Genomic DNA, 21,375 nt, shown 5'->3' on the forward strand with positions numbered 1-21,375 from the left:
TGCTGAACATGTACTATACCAGTTACACCTCCACCCCTTTTAAATTTTTTAATTCAATCAAATTTATTGATCATTTATTTGGTGATTTTTATTTTTTATGTCTTGCTGAAGAAACCTGATATTTTCTTTCAAAAGTTTAATAAGTTTTCTTCTCATACTTAACCTTTCAATTCACCTGGAATCCGTTTTAATTTAAGGATCAAATTGTTTCTCCTTTTGCCTCAGTTGCTCTAGTATGAGGCCGCCTTTCCCTGTTGATTTATAATGCCATGTCTGCTACATATCAAATTTCCATAATTGTCTGGGTCTGTTTCTGAATTTTTCATTATATTCTCTCAATCTATTAGATAATCTGTGAACTATTACACAGTGGTTTATTTCATTGTAGTTCTGCAGTAAGTCTTAATGACAGAGCAGATCTCACCTCCTTGTTCTGCTTTAGGAGATTCTTGACTGCTCTACAGAATTTCTTCATGTGGTAGAAAGGCTGATTTTACCATTGTGAGTAAGATTAGGACTAGCTTGCTCAAAGGCATCAATCAGTTCCCACCACACTTGAGAAAGAAGTCTAAATTCCTTCCCCTGACCTGCAAAGTCCTCTGTGAGTTATACCTGATATCTTCCATCTTATAACTTCTAACCTTTCATCTCAGTTTAGAATTTGGTTGTCAAATTCCAAGAAAACTATGTTTAGTTTTTGTTTGGAATTGCATTCCCCTTGTAGATTTCATGTATTCTTTGATGCCAAAAATCATAAGGCACATCATTACTACATGTGCTACCATGAAAGAAAAATTGATGCCCATTAAATTGTGACATAGCACTTTATCACTTTCTTTTTTTAATATTTATTAATTTATGTGGTGCTGAGGCTCAAACCCAGGGCCTCACGTGTGTGAGACAAGCGCTGTACCACTGAGCCACAACCTCAGCCCACATTTTTTATTTTATATTTATTTGAAGACTCCTTTAAAATTATTTAGTTGCACACTTTTATCATATATTTTTCTTGTGTGTCCATAATAAATGAAAACATAATTGAAGTAAATTGGTTAAGATACCCCTAAAACTTCTTGACATTTTGAGTCTGACTTCTTTGAATCACTGCGAAACTTCAATATCCCTGCTTTTCCAAACAATAATAGCCTCTGTGCCATCAAGGACATTGGTAACACAGCATTTATTATAAAAACAGCCCAACCACTGCTATCTCCGAAATGTTCTTCTTAGCCACAGTATAAAAATTAATTCAGCTTCACCTAACTGTGGGTATCTCCTGGCTTAGGCTCTATGAAGCTCATGATTATTCTTTGCAAGAAAATATGCAATTTCAGTCACTGTTCTAATAACAGGGATTTGCTTCCTTGCTATCAATTTTATGCCTGCTGCTCTGTTTCTGTGCTCTTTTCATTTTAGTGCTAAATCATGGTATTATCATTTTAAGATATTTTCAACAGCCATTAAACAGACAGTCCAAAAATGAATGTAACTCAATTGAAGTGACAAGAATATGAACAATTATGACCAAAAGTCATACCCAGACTCAGGCAATGACAGCCACATCATCTACCCTGGGGGCAAAGATGTAAAAAACCATTGGTTGTAAAGCACAGCCCATTTTTAGAGCTGGTTTTAAAAATGTTTATAATTGTAGCACAACTGTCTTTTAAAAATGGATTTACATAATTCTTGGATATCATAAGTGGAGATACTGTGTTTTTCCTTTAAATAATTTTTGTATTTTTTCTTATAATTTTTGCTATTATAAATACTATATTTTATACAACAGTATTTTATAACTGATTATTGAGTTTATGAATATAATTTTGGGGGCCGAGGTTGTAGCTCAGTGGTAGAGTGCTTGCCTAGCACACATGAGGCACTGACTGGGTTTGCTCCCCAGCACCATGTTAAAAAAAACAAAACAAAAAAAAAAAAAACTATGGGGCTGGGGTTGCGGCTCAACAGCAAAGCACTCGTCTAGCACATGCAAGGGGCTAGATTCAGCTCCACATAAAAATAAACAAATAAAATAAAGGTATTGTGTCCAACTATAACTAAAAAAAATTTAAAAACTAAATGAATAAAATAAAGGTATTGTGTCCATCTACAACTAAAAATATTTTTTAAAAAAGATTATTTTTGTTTTATAGATTTTTGTATTCAGCAACCCTACTAAATTAATCCTTTAAATTTCTTTAGATTTCCTATGTAGACAAATCATGTTATCTACAAATAACAGGACCATGTCTCTTCCCTGGCAATCTATGCTTCCTAATTACTTTTTCTTTCTTGTTTCATTATCTAGGACAACTAATACAATTTGTAATAGATGTGGTTATAATGGGCATATCTGTCTTGTTTAAAAAGTTAATGCTTCTTGAATTTCACTATCAAACTGGAAGTTTGCTCTAGGGTCTTTTTGGACTCCATTTCCCAGTTAAGGCCATTTCCTTATATTCCTATACTTTGCTGTAAGTTTTAAACCTGAATCAGTGTTGAATTTTAATCATGTCTTACTACTAACATGACCATATGATTCTTCTAATCTGTTAATGTGATAAATTCAGTTCATAGAATTTTCTGATTTTAAACAACCCTTGAATTCCTGGAATAAACCCTACCTAGTCATATTATATTACTTCTTTATTCAGGATTGCATTTAAGTTGCTATTATTTTATTTAGGAATTTTGGAATGCATAATTAGATGTAAGTTTAGCCTATAATTTTTCTTGTACCTCATATAATCAAAGAAGTAGGTCTCTCTTTTTCCATTCTCTGATACTGCTTGCATAAGTGAAACTTGGGGATTTTACAAAACTCACTTACAAAATTATCTTAACCTGGGACTTTGGTGATGTTACCAATTAAATTTCTATTCATACTTAGTAGTCTGCTCACATTTTCTACTTCTTCTTGAATGAACTTTGGAGATCACAAACATACACATACATATATGTATATATACACACACATATATATTTTACTTACCCATTTTATATGTTCTTTATTTTATTAAGACAACTTCATTGTTATTTTATCACTTCTAAAGTTCTTTAGTAGTTTAGTAATAATTGCTTTTTGTTCCAAATTTCCTTTAACTCATTTAGTTGTTTGATCAGTCTTGCTAGAATATTTGTTAATTTGCAAAGAAAATTTCCCATAAGCATTTTATATTAAAAATAGTGTCTCTTTATCCATAGGAATTGAATTTGTTATTTTCAGTAACTTTATTAATGTTTTCTAATTTAAAAAGTAATATCGGCTCAATATTTTAAGATTTCAGAACATGGCGGCTGGCGAGGAGGAACATGGCGGCAGCGAGGAGGCAGCACTTTCAGTACCTCCACATTAACGGGATCAGAGAGACCCATTAATACACCTAGATTCTACCTGCTGAGAAACTTCTAGCAAAATTCTGCTGAAAGGAGACCTGCTGGCAATTAGTAAATTTATTGGAGGTGACAGTTTGTCCCAGACGAGTGAATCTCGGCCACACGGCGCAGAGGTCCAGTCCCGCCAGCTGCCGCCGAACGGCCACCGCCTGCCTGTTGCAGCGAACGTTCGAACGGCCACTGCCTGCCTGGCTCTGCAAACCACCCCCACTGGCCCGGCTCTGTGAATGGCCCTCGGTGGCCCCGCTCGGGCGAACAGCCCCCACCCGCCCGGCTCTGCAAACGGCCCCACCCGCCCTCCCGGCTCTGCAACTGCCCCCGCCTACCCGGCTCATTGAATGGCCCCGCCTGCCCGGCTCAGGAGGCGATGTGAAGGGACTCTAACCAAGCCTTTATGAAATAGTGAACTGGGAACTAAAACCAGAGATTGAGTCAGACCAGAGACAAGCCAGTTCAACCCCTCCCTTCGGACACTCCGGCAAAGAGCCAGGAGCCCGCCATAGCAGAGAGGGGAAGTCACCAGAGTTCGGCCAATGAAATTCCTTCCCAGCGGAATCTACTTTAGCAGGTGTGTGACTCCCACCCACACCAGATACAAACAACCGGAAAACTTCAAAAATCTCTCCGTGGGCGTGACCCTAAGGGCCAAGGGACTCCTGACCCCCAAATCCCCCTACCGCCAGTGACGTTGGCATGACTGTAGGGACGGAGGGAAGCAGAGAAGACTCCCCACCCCCAACTCCCCCAACCGCCAAGGGAGAGGGCCAAGGGAGAGGGCGTGACGGTAAGGGCGGAGGGAAACACAGGGCACTCCTGACCTCCAACTCCTCCTACCACCAGCGGTGGGGTCATGATTGTAGGGGCTGAGGGAAGCAGAGGGGATTCTCGACCCCCAACTCCCATTACCACCAGTGGCGACACCCAAGGTCTTAGCCGCCAGCTTCCGAGGGCGTGCCCACCAAAGGGGCCCGGAAAAATTAAACTATTGACTCCCAGACCACAGCTCCACAGCACTGGGGCTTAGATGAATGACAGAGAGAGTGCTCAGTCGTTCAGGAAATAGGGCACGCGGTGGGGCTGAAAGTGTAACCAGATCCTTAGGGAACCGCCTCCGGTGAGCAGGACCTGGCTGGCTGGCAGGAGGAAGGGGAGGAGGGGCCGGAGAAGTGAAACGGCTCTGGACTAACAGGATTGAGAGACTTCCAGGAGCCGCCTTACAGGGATTTCTGTCGACACATAGAGGGCAAAACTCAGCTCGGAGGGCACAGCTCTGCCTATGGGAAGAGAAGAAAATGGATCTCTAAGACCTAATTTTATTTCTTATTTTATTTTATTTTATTTTTTCTCTCCCCTTTTCCTTCTTTCATTCCCGTTTCAAGTTTTATTGTTCTTTCCATTCTCCTCTATTCTATCTATCTCCCTCTCCTTCTTTCTTTTTAAGAGCACCTTCCTTTCCCTTCCCCCCAACTTTCATCCCAAGCATTACGTCCTCCATTACGTGTAATTGTTTAAATGCAAATAGGTGAATGTTTCGAGGCTGTCTATAGGGCTCCTAAATACCTAGCTACTACCAACACCCTGATCCAATCAACGGTTAGTATCCCCCTTCAGTAGAGCAACCTTCTAAAGTAGCCAAGACATACTAACCCTTATACCTTCATAGCACCTAACCTAAACATAAAGTCCTAAGAAAAAACAACAAATCACTATATGCATACAGAATCCGGAAGCCCTTTATAAATTGAATGAATCAGCTTTAAAGTACAATAAAGCCCAACATCTCTAGACATAATCTCCCACCACAAAGGAGAGACCACAGAGATATACAAAGCCAAAACAAATGTATAGGAGAAAGCAAAAACACAGCAGTCAAACAGAACTGGAAAGTAACGTGAACATCATGAAAAAACAAGGGAAAAAAGGAGTACAAACAATGCAGGACAACTTAAATCTACAGGAGCACCTAGAAGCATCAGAAACATGGACAGGGAAAGAAATCAAGGCATACCTAACTCAGATGGAAAGGAATATTAGAGAAGACATGAGACAGCAAGTCCAAGCAATAAAAGTATATTTTGAAAATGAATTAAACAAACAAATTCAAATGGCAAAGAACGAACTTTACCAGGAGATAGAGATCTTAAAAAAATCAAACGGTAATTCTAGAAATGCAGGAAACTATAAACCAAATTAAAAACTCAAACGAGAATATTACAAATAGACTAGATCAAGTAGAAGTCAGAACATCAGATAATGAAGACAAAGTTTATCAACTTGAAAAGAATATAGTCAACACAGAAAAGATGCTTAAATCCCACGAGCAATCTATTCAAGAGATATGGGATGTCATAAAAAAACCAAATTTGAGAGTCATCGGGATAGAAGAAGGCATAGAGATTCAAACCAAAGGAATGGACAACATATTAAATGAAATAATTCTAGAAAACTTCCCAGAGATGAAAGATGGAATGGATTGCCAAATCCTGAAAGCCTACAGGACCCAAAACATTCAAAACCGTAATAGACCAACTCCAAGACATATAATTATGAAGATAGCCAACATACAGAACAAGGAGAGAATATTAAAAGCTATGAGAGAAAGGAGGCAGATTACATTCAGGGGTAAACCAATTAGGTTAACGACTGATTTTTCATCACAGACCTTGAAAGCGAGAAGATCCTGGAACAATGTATTTCAAACGCTGACAAATAATAGATTCCAACCAAGAATACTGTATCCAACAAAATTAAGCTTCAGATTTGACAATGAAATTAAAATCTTTCATGATAAAAAAAAGCTAAAAGAATTCGCAGCCAGAAAACCAGCACTGCAAAGCATTTTGAGCAAAATACTACAAGAAGAGGAATTGAAAAATAGTGCCCAAAACCAACAGCGGGAGGTATCTCAGTAAAGGGGGAGGAAAATAACCAAAAAGTAAAAACTAGCCAAACTAAAATAAATAAATACATAAACATGACTGGAAGTACAAATCATATTTCAATTGTAACCTTAAATGTTGATGGCCTAAACTCACCAATCAAGAGACATAGGCTAGTAACCTGGATTAAAAAAACAAATCCAACAATATGCTGCCTTCAGGAGACTCATATGATAGGAAAAGACATACACAGGCTGAAGGTGAAAGGTTGGGAAAAATCATACCATTCACATGGCCCTCGGAAGCAAGCGGGAGTGGCCATACTCATATCGAATAAAATCACCTTCAAACCTAAGTTAATCAAAAGGGATAAAGAAGGACACTATATACTGTTAAAAGGAACCATCCACCAACAAGACATAACAATTATCAATTTGTATGCAACAAACAAAGGTGCGGCAACGTTCATAAAACAAACTCTCCTCAAGTTCAAGTGTCAAATACACCACACACAATAATTATGGGTGACTTCAACACACCGCTCTCGCCATTAGACAGATCCTCCAAACAAAAGCTGAATAAAGAAACTATAGAACTCAATGACACAATCAATAACCTAGACTTAACCGACATATACAGAATATATCAACCATCATCAAGTGGATACATGTTCTTCTCAGCAGCACATGGATCTTACTCAAAGATAGACCATATATTATGCCATAGGGCAACCCTAAGTAAATATAAAGGTGTGGAGATAATACCATGCACCATATCTGAACATAATGGAATGAAACTGGAAATCAATGATAAAAGAAGGAAGGAAAAATCCTACATCACATGGAAAATAAACAATATGTTACTGAATGATCAATGGGTTACAGAAGACATAAAGGAGGAAATCAAAAAATTCTTAGAGATAAACGACAATACAGACACAACATTCCGGAATCTATGGGACACAATGAAAGCAGTTTTAAGAGGGAAATTCATTTCCTGGAGTTCATTCCTCAAAAAAGAAAAAACCAACAAATAAATGAACTCACACTTCATCTCAAAACCCTAGAAAAGGAAGAGCAAAACAACAGCAAATATAGCAGAAGACAAGAAATAATTAAAATCAGAGTGGAAATCAACGGAATTGAAACAAAAAAAAACATTGAAAAAAATCGATAAAACTAAAAGTTGGTTCTTTGAAAAAATAAATAAGATCGACAGACCCTTAGCCATGCTAACAAAGAGAAGAAGAGGAAAAACTCAAATTACTAACATACAGGATGAAAAAGGCAATATCACAACAGACACTACAGAAATACAGAAGATAATTAGAAAGTATTTTGAAACCCTATATTCTAATAAAATAGAAGATAGTGAAGATATCAATAAATTTCTTAAGTCATATGATCTGCCCAGATTGAGTCAGGAAGACACACACAATTTAAACAGACCAATAACAAAGGAAGAAATAGAAGAAGCCATCAAAAGACTACCAACCAAGAAAAGCCCTGGACCGGATGGGTAAACAGCGGAGTTTTACAAAACCTTCAAGAAGAATTAAAACCAATACTTTTCAAGCTATTTCAAGAAATAGAAAAAGAAGGAGCTCTTCCAAATTCATTCTATGAGGCCAACATCACCCTGATCCCGAAACCAGACAAAGATACTTCAAAGAAAGAAAACTACAGACCAATATCTCTAATGAACATAGATGCAAAAATTCTCAATAAAATCCTGGCGAATCGAATACAAAAGCATATCAAAAAAATTGTGCACCATGATCAAGTAGGATTCATCCCTGGGATGCAAGGCTGGTTCAATATACGGAAATCAATAAATGTTATTCACCACATCAATAGACTTAAAGATAAGAACCATATGATCGTCTCGATAGATGCAGAAAAAGCATTCGACAAAGTACAGCATCCCTTTATGTTCAAAACACTAGAAAAACTAGGGATAAAGGAACTTACCTCAACATTGTAAAAGCTATATATGCTTAGCCTCAGGCTAGCATCATTCTAAATGGAGAAAAACTGAAGGCATTCCCTCTAAAATCTGGAACAAGACAGGGATGCCCTCTCCCACCACTTCTATTCAATTTAGTCCTTGAAATACTAGCCAGAGCAATTAGACAGACAAAAGAAATTAAAGGCATAAAAATTGGAAAAGAAGAACTTAAAATATCACTATTTGCGGACAACATGATCCTATACCTAGAAGACCCAAAAGGGTCTACAAAGAAACTACTAGAACTAATAAATGAATTCAGCAAAGTGGCAGGATATAAAATCAACACGCATAAATCAAAGGCATTCCTGTATATCAGCAACAAAACTTCTGAAATGGAAATGAGGACAACCACTCCATTCACAATATCCTCAAAAAAAAATAAAATACTTGGGAATCAACCTAACAAAAGAGGTGAAAAATTTATACAATGAAAACTACAGAACACTAAAGAGAGAGATAGAAGAAGATCTTAGAAGATGGAAAAATGTACCCTGTTCATGGATAGGCAGAACCCACATCATCAAAATGGCGATATTACCCAAAGTTCTCTACAGGTTCAATGCAATGCCAATCAAAATCCCAAAGGCATTTTGTAGAAATAGATACAGCTATCATGAAATTCATATGGAAAAACAAAAGACCCAGAACAGCAAAAGCAATTCTAAGCAGGAAGTGTGAATCTGGAGGTATAGCGATACCAGATTTCAAACTGTACTACACAGAGCAATAGTAACAAAAACAGCATGGTACTGGTACTGGTACAGAATAGAGGACACAGAGACCAATCCACAAAATCACAACTTTCTTATATTTGATAAAGGGGCTAAAAACATGCAATGGAGGAAGGATAGCATCTTCAACAAATGGTGCTGGGAAAACTGGAAATCCATATGTAACAAAATGAAGCTGAACCCCTTTCTCTCGCCATGCACAAAAGTTAACTCAAAATAGATCAAAGAGCTTAGTATCAAATCAGAGACTCTGTGCTTGATAGAAGAAAAAGTTGGCTCCGATCTACATATTGTGGGGTCGGGCTCCAAATTCCTTAATAGGACGCCCATAGCCCAAGAGTTAAATACAAGAATAAACAAATGGGACTTACTTAAACTAAAAAGTTTTTTCTCAGCAAGAGAAACAATAAGAGAGGTAAATAGGGAACCTACATCCTGGGAACAAATTTTTACTCCTCACACTTCAGATAGAGCCCTAATATCCAGAATATACAAAGAACTCAAAAAATTAAAAAATAAGATAACAAATAACCCAATCAACAAATGGGTCAAGGACCTGAACAGACACTTCTCAGAGGAGGACATACAATCAATCAATAAGTACATGAAAAAATGCTCACCATCTCTAGCAGTCAGAGAAATGCAAATCAAAACCACCCTAAGATACCATCTCACTCCAGTAAGATTGGCAGCCATTATGAAGTCAAGCAACAATAAGTGCTGGCGAGGATGTGGGGAAAAGGGTACACTTGTACATTGCTGGTGGGACTGCAAATTGGTGAAGCCAATATGGAAAGCAGTATGGAGATTCCTGGGAAAGCTGGGAATGGAACCACAATTTGACCCAGCTATCGCCCTACTCGGACTATTCCCTGAGGACCTTAAAAGAGCATACTATAGGGATACTGCCACATCAATGATCATAGAAGCACAATTCACAATAGCTAGACTCTGGAATCAACCTAGATGCCCTTCAATAGATGAATGGATAAAAAAATGTGGCATTTATACACAATGGAGTATTACGTAGCACTAAAAAAGGACAAAATCATGGAATTTGCAGGGAAATGGATGGCATTAGAGCAGATAATGCTAAGTGAAGCTAGCCAATCCTTAAAAAACAAATGCCAAATGTCTTCTTTGATATAAGGAGAGCAACTAAGAACAGAGCAGGGAGGAAGAGCATGAGGAAAAGACTAATATTAAACAGAGACGAGTGGTGGGAGGGAAAGGGAGCGAGAAGGGAAACTGTATGGAAATGGAAGGAGACCCTCATTGTTACACAAAATTACATATAAGACTTTGTGAGGGGAAAGGAGAAAAAGAAAAAAAAAAACAAGGGAGAGAATTGAATAACAGCAGATGGGGTAGAGAGGGAAGATGGGAGGGAAGGGGAGGGGGGATAGTAGGGGATAGGAAAGGTAGCAGAATACAACAGTCACTAATATGGCATTATGTAAAAATGTGGATGTGTAACCGATGTGATTCTGCAACTTGTATTTGGGGTAAAAATGGGAGTTCATAACCCACTTGAATCAAATGTATGAAAGATGATATGTCATGAGCTTTGTAATGTTTTGAACAACCAATAAAAAAAAATAAGATTTCAAAGATAACTAATGTGTTGAATGTAGCAAGTGATCTATTTGCTTATTTATTATTAGCTTTAAAAATATTATCTTACAGTACATTATTGTATTACAATTTGCTATTATGTTGTATGGTAGTTCCTTTTTCAGATAAAGATATTTTACTTAGAACCAGGAATTTATTAACCTTAATGATAATAATTTAAATCTAACAAAATAAATGAATTTGTTAACTGTTATTTGAGCTACAGACATTAACCTCTGATTTGCCCTATACATTATATTCAGGATGAATCTTGCTATGTGGGTAAACATTTAACTCTGCTGTTTTAACTTGCAATCATGTATATTAAGAGTCTTTTTCACCTTTCTTTTTTTCTTAAATTGGCTTAATAACAGCTCACATTTCACCCTTAAATATATTGGTTTTGAATTTAATCAATTTTATTTTTTAATGTAACTACTTTGTTTCATTTTCAAAATATTTGGATTTCTCTTTTCTGGTTTCAGAGTTTCAATACACTCTATGCAGACATCTGTCCTAGCTCCTCCAAAGCAAGAGACTCAAGTCTTTTTGTTGATGACTCTCCAGCCTCCAGCACAATTCATGGGCCATTAAAGACAAATACATTATTAATAATCATCATTTATTAAGCACTTGCTGTATTCTAGACTTTGTGCTAAGTTTTTGCATACATTATCAAAATTTTGTTTTGTTTTGTTTGAGATATGGTCTTGCTATATTGCCCAGGCTGGTCTCAAACTCTTGGGCTCAAATGATCCTCCCACTTCAACCTCCCAAATGCTGGGACTACAGACATGTCACTGAATCCAGATTTCAAAATTTTTTCAAAAAATAATAATTTCTTTTAAAGAAACCAGGCTCTCGCTGGGCATAGTGGTGCCCATCTGCAATCCCAGCAACTCAGGAGGCTAAGGCAGAAGTCCAAAGTGAGCTTCAGCAACTTAGTAAAACCTTTCTCAAAAGAAAAAAATACAAAGAACTAGAGATATACCTCAGTGGTAAAGAACCCCTGCATTCAATCCCCACTACAAAAACAAAGGACTAGAGATATACCTCAGTGGCAAAGCACCCCTGCGTTCAATTCCCACTACCAAATAAATAAATAAATAAAATCAGGCTCTTTTAAAACTAAAACTAGATTGGTAGTTTCTGGGTCTGTGGGGAGAAAGAATGGGGGAGAAATGGGGAGTTGTTTAATAAGTGTAGAGTTTCAGTTTTACTAGATGAAAATGTTCTAGAGATCTGTTTTAAAACAATGTGAATACAATTTATGCTACTGTACTGGGTGCTTAAAAATGATTAGGGATCTGGCAGTCTAGAGCAATGGGAGAGTGCTTGCCTAACATGCTTGAGGCCCTGGATTCCATCTCCAATACCAACCAACCATCAAACAAAAAACCTTAAACTAAACAAATAAAAACTACCCCAAAACAATAAATGATTAGGATGGTAAATTTTTTCTATAACTCAGTAACTCCACAAAATATTTGATTTTAAGTTAGGCCCTCTTAGAACTATAAGGACATATCACCTCACAAGTGTTAGCCTGGCCATTATTAAAAGAACAAAAGATGACAGGTGTTGGTGAGGATGTAGAGAAATTAGAATCCTGTTGCCAGTGGAAAATGTAAAATTTTGCAGCTACTAAGGAAAACAGCATGGGGGTTCCTCAAAAAATTTAAAATAGGACTACCATATGATCCAGGAATCCAATTTATAGGCATTCAGTTAGCCTTCCTTATTCACAGATTCTGTATCCAGGGATTTAACAAACCTTGGATTGAATATATTTGAAAAAAATGTATCTGTGCAGACCTTTTTTTCTTATAATTCTATAAACAATTCAGTATAGCAACTACTTACAAAGCGTTTGCATTTTTAAAAATTTTCTGATGCTGGGCATTGAACCCAGGGCCTTGTGCATGCTAAGCACACACTCTACCACTGAGCTACATCCCCTGCCTCTATATTGTATTTACCTTGTATGAGATATTACAAGTAATCTAAAAATTATTTAAAGTACATGAGAGAATGTACACAGATTCTATTCAAACAGTATTCTGTTTTTATAAGAGGGACTTGAGTTTCTGCAGATTTTGGTATCTGTGGTGGTCCTGAAACCAGTTCCCCAGGGGTACTGAGGGACTGAAAGCAGAATCTCAAAGAAGTATTCACCTACCCAGGTTCACTGCAGCATTATTTATAATAGTTAAGAGATAGAAGCATTCCAAATGTCCACTGACAAATGAATGGAGAAAGAAAAATGTAGTACATATGTACAATGGAATACTGTTCATTCTTATAAAAGGAAGGAAATTCTGGCACATGCTACAATACAGATGACCTTGAGGACATGATGTAAAGTGAAATAAGCCAGACACAAAAAGACATACACTGGCCAGGCACAGTGGCACATGCCTGTAAACCCAGCAGCTTGGGAGGCTGAAGCAGGAGTATTGCAAAAATGAGGGACTAAGCAACTCAGTGAGACCCTGTCTCTAAATAAAATACAAAATAGGGCTGGGGATGTGGCTCAGTGGTCGAGTGCCCCTGAGTTCAATCTCCGGTAACACCCGCCCCCCCCCAAAAAATGACATATACTATATGATTCCACTTCCAGAAAACATCTATAGTAGTCAAGTTCTTACAGAAAACAGATTGTTGCCAGGATGATGAGGGAAAATGGAAAGGTGCTTAAATGGATATAGAGTTTCAGTTTGGTAAGAGGAAAGAAGATCTTGAGATCAGTTGTGCAATACATTTACTGAATAGTAAACTTAGAAATGGTTAAGATGGTAAGTTTTAGGTTATGTGGGTTTTTTTCAACCACAATGCAAAATAAAAAAAATAAATAAATCAGGCCCTCTCATTCTGAGAATTAAGACACTAAGTCTCAAGGGTTATATGGCTTATCCAAGGGCCAGGAACCAACTCTGAAGTGCTGGTCTGAGACCTGAGGGTGTCCAAAGCAAAACCAAAGAAAGATTTTTTTTACTGACTTTAAAAGTACTAAAAATTTCCTTCTTTTAAGGGGGGAAAGAACACATTTTTATTCTTATTTTTTAGTCAGCATGACATAAAGATTTATCTTCCTAAAATGACTCACCCTGGATAAAGGCAAAATATGAAAGTTTCAAAAAGCAACATTCATTTTCAAATACAGTAATAGGATAAAAATGAATAAGATAATTTAAAATCTTTAAGTACCCTGAATTGTGATTTTAAAAAAGATCTAATAAACTTGCTGATATAGAATGTGTGAGCAGTGGTATAAAAATAGAAATGTTCCACTCTAATAGGAGTTTAAGCTCTTTCAGTTTATATTGGCCTCTCCCCATTGACTACAAAGAATTCCTTCTTTTTACTCTTTCCCTTAGTGAACGTTTCTAACTCATTTTCCTCCTTTCATCTTAAAGGTCTCTGTAACTTGTCTTTTCTCAGTAGTTTTTGCTCTGTGAGATAAAGAGACTAATTCATAAGTTATTACAGTAGATTCATTAATGGTCACTGAAAGATATCAAGTGCTAATCCCTAGAATTTGTAAATGTTATCTAATTTGGAGAAATAATCTTTGTAGATGTGATTAAATTAAGGATGTTGAGATTAGGTAATAATCCTGGATTATCAGAGTAAGGTTTACATGCCATTACAAGTGTCCTCAAGAGCAAGATTTAATAGGAAACAATGCAGATACACAGAAGAAGGTGATATGAAGACAATGTGAAGACAAGGCAGACATTGCAATGATGCAGCCACCAGAAATGGGAAGAGGCAAGGAACAGAGTCTCTGAATCACTCCCCATCAAGAGGGCATGACCTGGCCAGATTTCAGATTTCCAGTCTCCAGAACTGTGAGAGAATAGATTTATATTGTTGAAGCCATCAGGTTTGTGGTAATCTAAAACAGCAGCTTCAGGAAGCTTATGAAGGTATATTCATGTGTGCCATGCTTACTTTCAATGTTCACTGAAATTGACCACACATAAGCAGTAGATATGGGAAGAATGAATATCCATAAAATAATTTATAAAACATCTTCTCAGCTAGAGGGGAAATCCAATGGGAACTCATGATCAAAACATCAAAAATCAACACATAAAGTTTAAAAAATGCATTTCCCCTGATCTTGCATAAGTTCCTCTTTGTTTTAAACCGTAAGATTATACTTAGAACAAAATTCTATGAAGAAAACACACTATGGCTTGAATCCACTGGGATCAGACAACAAAAGACATGGATTAGTAGCCAGAACATTACTGCAGACTCCAGAGTTATGATTATCAATAGAATTTCTGATGCCAAGTACCAGCCTTGGCTGGATCCTGAGCTTGTGGGCTGCGTGCCTACTCTCAGGGCCTGTGGAACTAACTCAGAATCGTTGAGCCCATTAAGGTTGGCCTCCATGGTCCTCATTTTATTGTTCTGGAGTAAGAACTCCAGCCTTTCCTGAGACAAACACAGATAATGACCACAAAAGGTCAGAGATGACTAAGGCCTAGAGTTGCCAGATTTAGCAAATAAATATATATGACACTATTCAACTTGAATTTCAGCTAAACAATGAAAAAATAAATTTAGTATGATATGTCCAGTGCAATATGTGGAACATATTTATGCTAAAAATAGTATTTGTTATTCACATGGAATTCAAGTTTAACAGTCTGTTTTAATAAGGAAACTCACAACCTCTGCCTTCACAGACTTTAAGTTCAGGTGAGTTTGGGGGGACAAATAAAATAAGTGCAAACAACTGTGGTAAGGGCCACAGTTTGTCATGAGATGGGTACCATCCAAATATTAAAGACCCACTAAGATAGGAGTTTACTTCTGCCTAGAAAAAGTAATGAAAGCTTGGGGAGGATGTGGCATTAGAAAAATGAGGAAGATCTGGGCCAGCAGAGATGTGAGGAGGTACCAAGGTCTTTTAGGCAGTGAAGTCAACCTAAGCTGGGCAGAAAAGTGGGAACCAATACTGAGAAATTAGAAGATGGCCTCAAAGATGACAGATGGGGGACAATGAAGAAAGTCCAACAGCCAATGAGGATGTTAGCTTTGGACCTCGGTAGACATGAGATTGAAGTGAGTAAAGATGTCTTCATCAGACCCAGCCACTTTCCCACAAGACCTAGGGCTTCTGATGTCATGGAAGAGGCAACATGTCCATAAAACAGTGGAGTTTCCACTCTCTTAAGATATGTGTTAACATTTACTATACAAGGCATTAAGACTGTTTACAAACTTAAGGTTGGAAATAAAACAATCAACTTTGAAATCTATTCAGAATTGTAGAGTGGTTAAGAAAAAGGAATGATCTTTTTGTTATAGAAGGAATCTCTGAATTGAGTGTCCCATTCCATAGAAGTTGGAAGAGGAAAATAGGCAAGGAATGAATTGGAACAACAAATCATATTCCAGTTGTGATGAGGATCCTTGTAGAGAAAAGGGTTGGGAGAAGAGGCTGGTACTACTAGGAGTGGGGACAAGAAAGGACTTCAAGGATTATTGCTGACTCCTAGATTCTCATTAAAGGACTTCTTAGGGGGTCATCACTTCGTTCCAGTGCCAGGGAAAGGAACTGAGGATCTTGCACCTTGGTTCCCACCTTTTATAGAAACTCTGCCTTGGAAAGTAAGAACTATGCATGGGCTCTGTGTTTTGGAGTGTGGAGGTGGGTAGGGGTGGTCAAGGGAGATGGCTAGATGCTTCCATTTTTAAATAGAAAGCACAAAGCCCCTGTTTTGAAATAACAGTAGGATGAGCTTTCAGAAAACTAAAAGTCCACTTTTCGAGGGTGCTCAGCAATTTGGTGCAATCAGAAAACTACTTATTCTTACCTCCATTCTTCAGATTACAAAAAGTATATTTAATTGCAGGTGAGTCAGTAAACTATAACTATTTACTCAGTATTAAGGATCATATATGGGCTTTCTTCATCAAAACATGGAGTTTTAGAAAGGAGATTAATAATTATTGAATGCCAGCCTGTGTGTTTATGTTCATTCTTCTTTAATAAAAAATCTCAAACCTTTCCAAATAGCATCCCAAAGTTCCATGATTATAATTTATGACAACATTTGTCAACTTCTGAATAGCATACATCATTGTCAGATTATGTTTTCTTACTTCTGCACCATTTTCTGAGTGCCCATCCAGCCAGATACATATAAATCTTCATTTTTCATTGGGATGTATGAAGGAACATTCAACACTAATGTATCATTTGTTCATATCTTATGCTAAAATTTATTTAAAATGAGTGGGTTTGTACTGTCATTAGGGAGGCCATATGTTAGCATAGCCATATGTGGGAGTGTTTTTATTCTTTTAAGAGTTCATAAAAGGGCACCTCTCAAGAAACGTTAATTACATATCCAAGTACAATATGAAAAAAAAACAATAAATGAAGTCCTGGCCATGCCAAATATCTATTTTATTCCATTAATTTCCAACATGAAGTTTAACATCTAAAAGCAAAACAAGACAAAGCAGAAATTTTATACAGCTAGACAATGTATAATCTGTGCCTGGAAAGACTATGGGTACTTTCATGTTCTGAGCATAACAGCTCTATAACCTGATCAAATTATAATTTAGACTAGTAGAGCAGTCAGACCTGCAAATAATTTCCTTTTGTTTTAGTCAGCTTTGCTTTGCTATGACAAAATACCTGAAATAAACAACTTAAAAGAGGAAAAATTTATTTTGTCTCATGGTTTCAGAGGCTTTAGTTCATGGTTGCTGGGCACCAATGCTTTTGAGACTGTGGTGAAATGGTACATTATGGTAGAAGCATGTGGCAGAGAAACCTGGTCATCTCATGGTAGCCAGGAAGCAAGGAGAAAGAAAGGAGGGTCCCTATGTCCCCTTCAAGGGCACAGTTCCAATGACCCAACTTCCCCCAACTAGGTACAACCATTTTTTGGTTTTATTAGTGTATTACAATTTTACATAAATATGGGGTAGGCCTCAAATATTAATGGTTCTACCACTTCTCAACAGTGTCATCAGCTGGGTACCAGCCTTTAACATACAGCCATGAGGGGACATTTAAGATCCAGAATGTAACACCTTTCCATGTAGTGAAAAATAAGAATTATGTCCTAATATTGAGAAGTGTTTACTGTCCTTTGATTTAATAACTGGTTTTATCTTTGATACAACTTACAAATTGTACAAATGTATAATTTTCCCAAAGTAAAGCCTTCTTTTAAGTACACAATAATCAGCTTTTTCTTATAATGCACAAGAAGTTATTTTTCTGAAAATAGAGGGCCATTGCTTTGAGGATTTTTCAAATGGAAGTTCTTTAATTTATTTGTTTACTTTTCTGGTGCCAGGGATGGAACCCAGGTCCTTTCACATGCTACATAAGTGCTCTACCACTGAGCCACATCCCCAGCAATTTCTCTAATTCTTTTTGTAGTTCTCCCCTTTTAAAACATTTATTCTTTACCCTTTATTAAGAATTGATGCATCTGCTGTTTTAAAGACATTTTAAGGTCGTCTTGGGAATATATATATTATGCTCTCAGATCCTGAAATAGCTGCTCTACAGTACAGACCAAAATTTTTTAAGTTCTAAAGATGAACTTTCTAATATCCTCAATTTTTACATGTTTTCAGTTCTTACAGGTTTCTGAGTATTATATTCTAACCCATGATTTTCCTTCCTCAGTGTATCAGATTGTGATGTTAAAGTTATAATCACTGCTAAGAAATATCTTTCCTATTAACTCTTGTCTTGAGCCTTTGAAATGCCAAGGCTAAGGTCCTTCTGGTTGTGTTAAAAGCCCAGAAGGTTATGGAGTAAAGGTAGAGGCTGGAGCAAGAAGGAGTTTTCCATTTGTGCAGTTTTCAGTCATTTGTGTGTTGAAAAGGTTAAAACTTCTAAAGCTCCAAATAGGATGCCTGCTTGTTGACCTAATTTAGAGAAATTAAATGTTTCCAAAGGAATTTGTTTACGAATGTGCAGAACAGGTGTACCTGTAGTACTAGCTACTGTAGAGGCTGAGGCAGGAGGATCACTTGAGTCCAGGAGTTCTGAGGCCAGGTTCAGTAACACAGCAAGACCCCCTGCCGCAGTCTGGCTGGGCACAATTCAGGAGCCACTTGTCAAAAGAAACTAACTTTATTTTTAGAACCACACAAGATAAACAAAACAGCTCCTCAGGAAAAAACCCCTCAGAGCCCAACTGCCACCACCAGCTTCCCACAAGCCACACACACCCAACAACCTCCCACAATCCTCCTGCTCTTGAGGCCGATTGGCTGGGTCGCATGGGCGGAGCCAAAAAAGTCCCCCAATGAGCAGCTCCGTGGTCTGAAAGGGCAGGGAAACAGCCCAATGAGCATCACCGCAGAGGAGCCAATCAGCTAGATGTTGCTAGATGTTGCTGGGGCTGCTGTGAGCCAATCATCAGCTGGTAGTCTGAAAGGGCAGGGAAACAGCTCAATGAGCATCTCCACAGAGGAGCCAATCAGCTAGGTGTTGCTGGGGCCGCTGTGAGCCAATCATCAGCTGGCAGTCTGAAAGTTTGCTGGAGCCCCTTCGGCTGTGGCTCTCAACATCTCCCCCTCTCTGTTTAAACAAGAAGCATGTGGCTTAGGGACCGTGTCTGCCTTAGGTTGTCCAATAGTACATATGGTCCTTACCCGTTATTGGATGAGCTGACCTCAAGGCATCAGCCTCCTGTCTTAGGTTGGTACCATAGTAATTGGATCTTACCCGTCATTGACTACCAGTCCAGTATACAGCCACACCTGTGTAGAGGTCTTCGTACCAGCGGGGGGGTGAGGTTCTTTGCCTCACCTCTGTTGGCCCCCAAATTTTAGCTGAACGATCATGACAAACAGAAGGGAGGAAGATACACCAAGCCAGCTGACTGCTCCTTTTGGAAAAATTGTACCACCGATGACACCATCAGCATAAATACCCCAACACTACCAGAAGTTGCTGCACCAACAGATAGTTCACAATGCATACAGGTGAGTTCACAATGCATATAAGTGATACATAGTCCAGGCAAGTTCTGCAAGCAGTTCAGTGATGGCTATTGCAGAAGCTGTAGATTGGTTTTATCTTTGTCTTCATGCACTGAGATGAAGATAGGAATTCTGACAATAATGGCTAAAGAAAAATTATATAACATTATATAACATTCCAGAAGACACTAAAAGAAAACAATTTTCTTAACAATTTACATTGTCTTTAAGAGAATTATTAAATATAATGAAAAGGAAAGGTGAAAGTAAACAAACAGATCTGTTAACCTCCTTTTTTGTTCACATTATAAAACAATCTTCAACAGCTGTTTACCCAATTTAAATTAAACCATTTAAATCACGTGAATAAAAAAAAATTATTTGGATCCATTTTTTCATGAGCGCTCATCATATATGACATAAGGACATACGTACATTCAAACACAAAACACAAGTGTGCACACATAATACATACGACACATAACATAATAGTAAAGGCCTTATAACTTTTTACAGGTGAAATCTCCATTGCAATGTTTAAAAACTCTATAGTCAAAAAATAGAACTGATCAGCAAAACATTAACCTAGGTCTGTATGAGCTCAAAAAAAAAATATGGGAAAGGGCAATAATAAAATAGATATTGAAAAAAGCATTCTGGTTCTGTCGCAGATGTAAGAATAACCAAACTGGAGTTCTGGATATCACATCTTCTTTTTGGTCTGTAGAAATCGCTTTAGTTAATCTGTCTGGAATCCAAATCAGCTGCTGTTCTCCCTGTGGAAACACATAAACAGACCCCCGACTCCAGGCAATCACTGGGTCAGGACCTTAGTTAATCTCTCTGGAATCCAAATCGGCTGCTGTTCTCCCTGTGGAAACACACAAACAGACCCCCGACTCCAGACAATTACTGGGTCAGGACCTTTCCATTGTCCTGTTAGAATATCCTTCCAAAGTACCTTGGGCTTATATACATTTTTTGGACACATATGCCTTTCCGCAGCACTAAGCCCTGATGAATCCAAATTTAAAAAGTTTAGAGTAAAAAGGGTTATTTTAAGTTTATCTTTGGGGAATATATACCCCTTCCCAATTCCTTCTTTTTGCTTTAATAAGTACATTTTAATAGTTTGATGAGCTCTTTCAACTATGCCTTGTCCCTGTGGATTGTATGGGATTCCTGTTATATGAGTAATGCCAAATGATGAGCAAAATTGTTTAAAAGAGGTAGAAGTATAACCAGGGGCATTATCTGTTTTAAACTGTTTTGGAACACCCACAGTGGCAAAATTTTGTAAACAATGAGCTATAACATCTTTAGTTTTTTCTCCGACATGAAGGGAGCCCATCAAAAATCCAGAAGAAGTATCAACTGTAACATGCAAATATTTTAATTTTCCAAATTCTGGCAAATGTGTGACGTCCATCTGCCAAATATGGTTAGGTATCAATCCTTTAGGATTGACTCCAAGATTAACTTGTGGTAAAAAGGTCACACAATTTTGACATTGTTTTATTATTTGTCTAGCTTGTTCCTTAGTTATTTTAAAACGCTTTTGTAAAGTATTAGCATTGACATGGAACTTTTTATGAAAATTTATAGCTTCTTCTAGTGTAGAGAAAATATGTATGTCATGTGTAGTTTTATCTGCTAAATCATTGCCCAAACTAAGGGCTCCAGGCAATCCTGTATGTGCCCTGATATGTCCTATAAAGAATGGATCTTTTCTGTCCCAGATTAGACTTTGTATAGTGGAAAGC

The 21,375-nt window shown here is 37.5% G+C and overlaps 1 pseudogene; it reads left to right on the forward strand.

Moving 5' to 3' along the window:
- The first annotated feature begins 4,089 nt into the window (after positions 1-4,089).
- Positions 4,090-21,375, forward strand: part of LOC143639391 (dapper homolog 1-like) — a 79,286-nt pseudogene continuing 62,000 nt past the window's right edge.

Source organism: Callospermophilus lateralis, chromosome X (assembly GCF_048772815.1).
Source record: "Callospermophilus lateralis isolate mCalLat2 chromosome X, mCalLat2.hap1, whole genome shotgun sequence".
Taxonomy (NCBI): Eukaryota; Metazoa; Chordata; class Mammalia; order Rodentia; family Sciuridae; genus Callospermophilus; species Callospermophilus lateralis.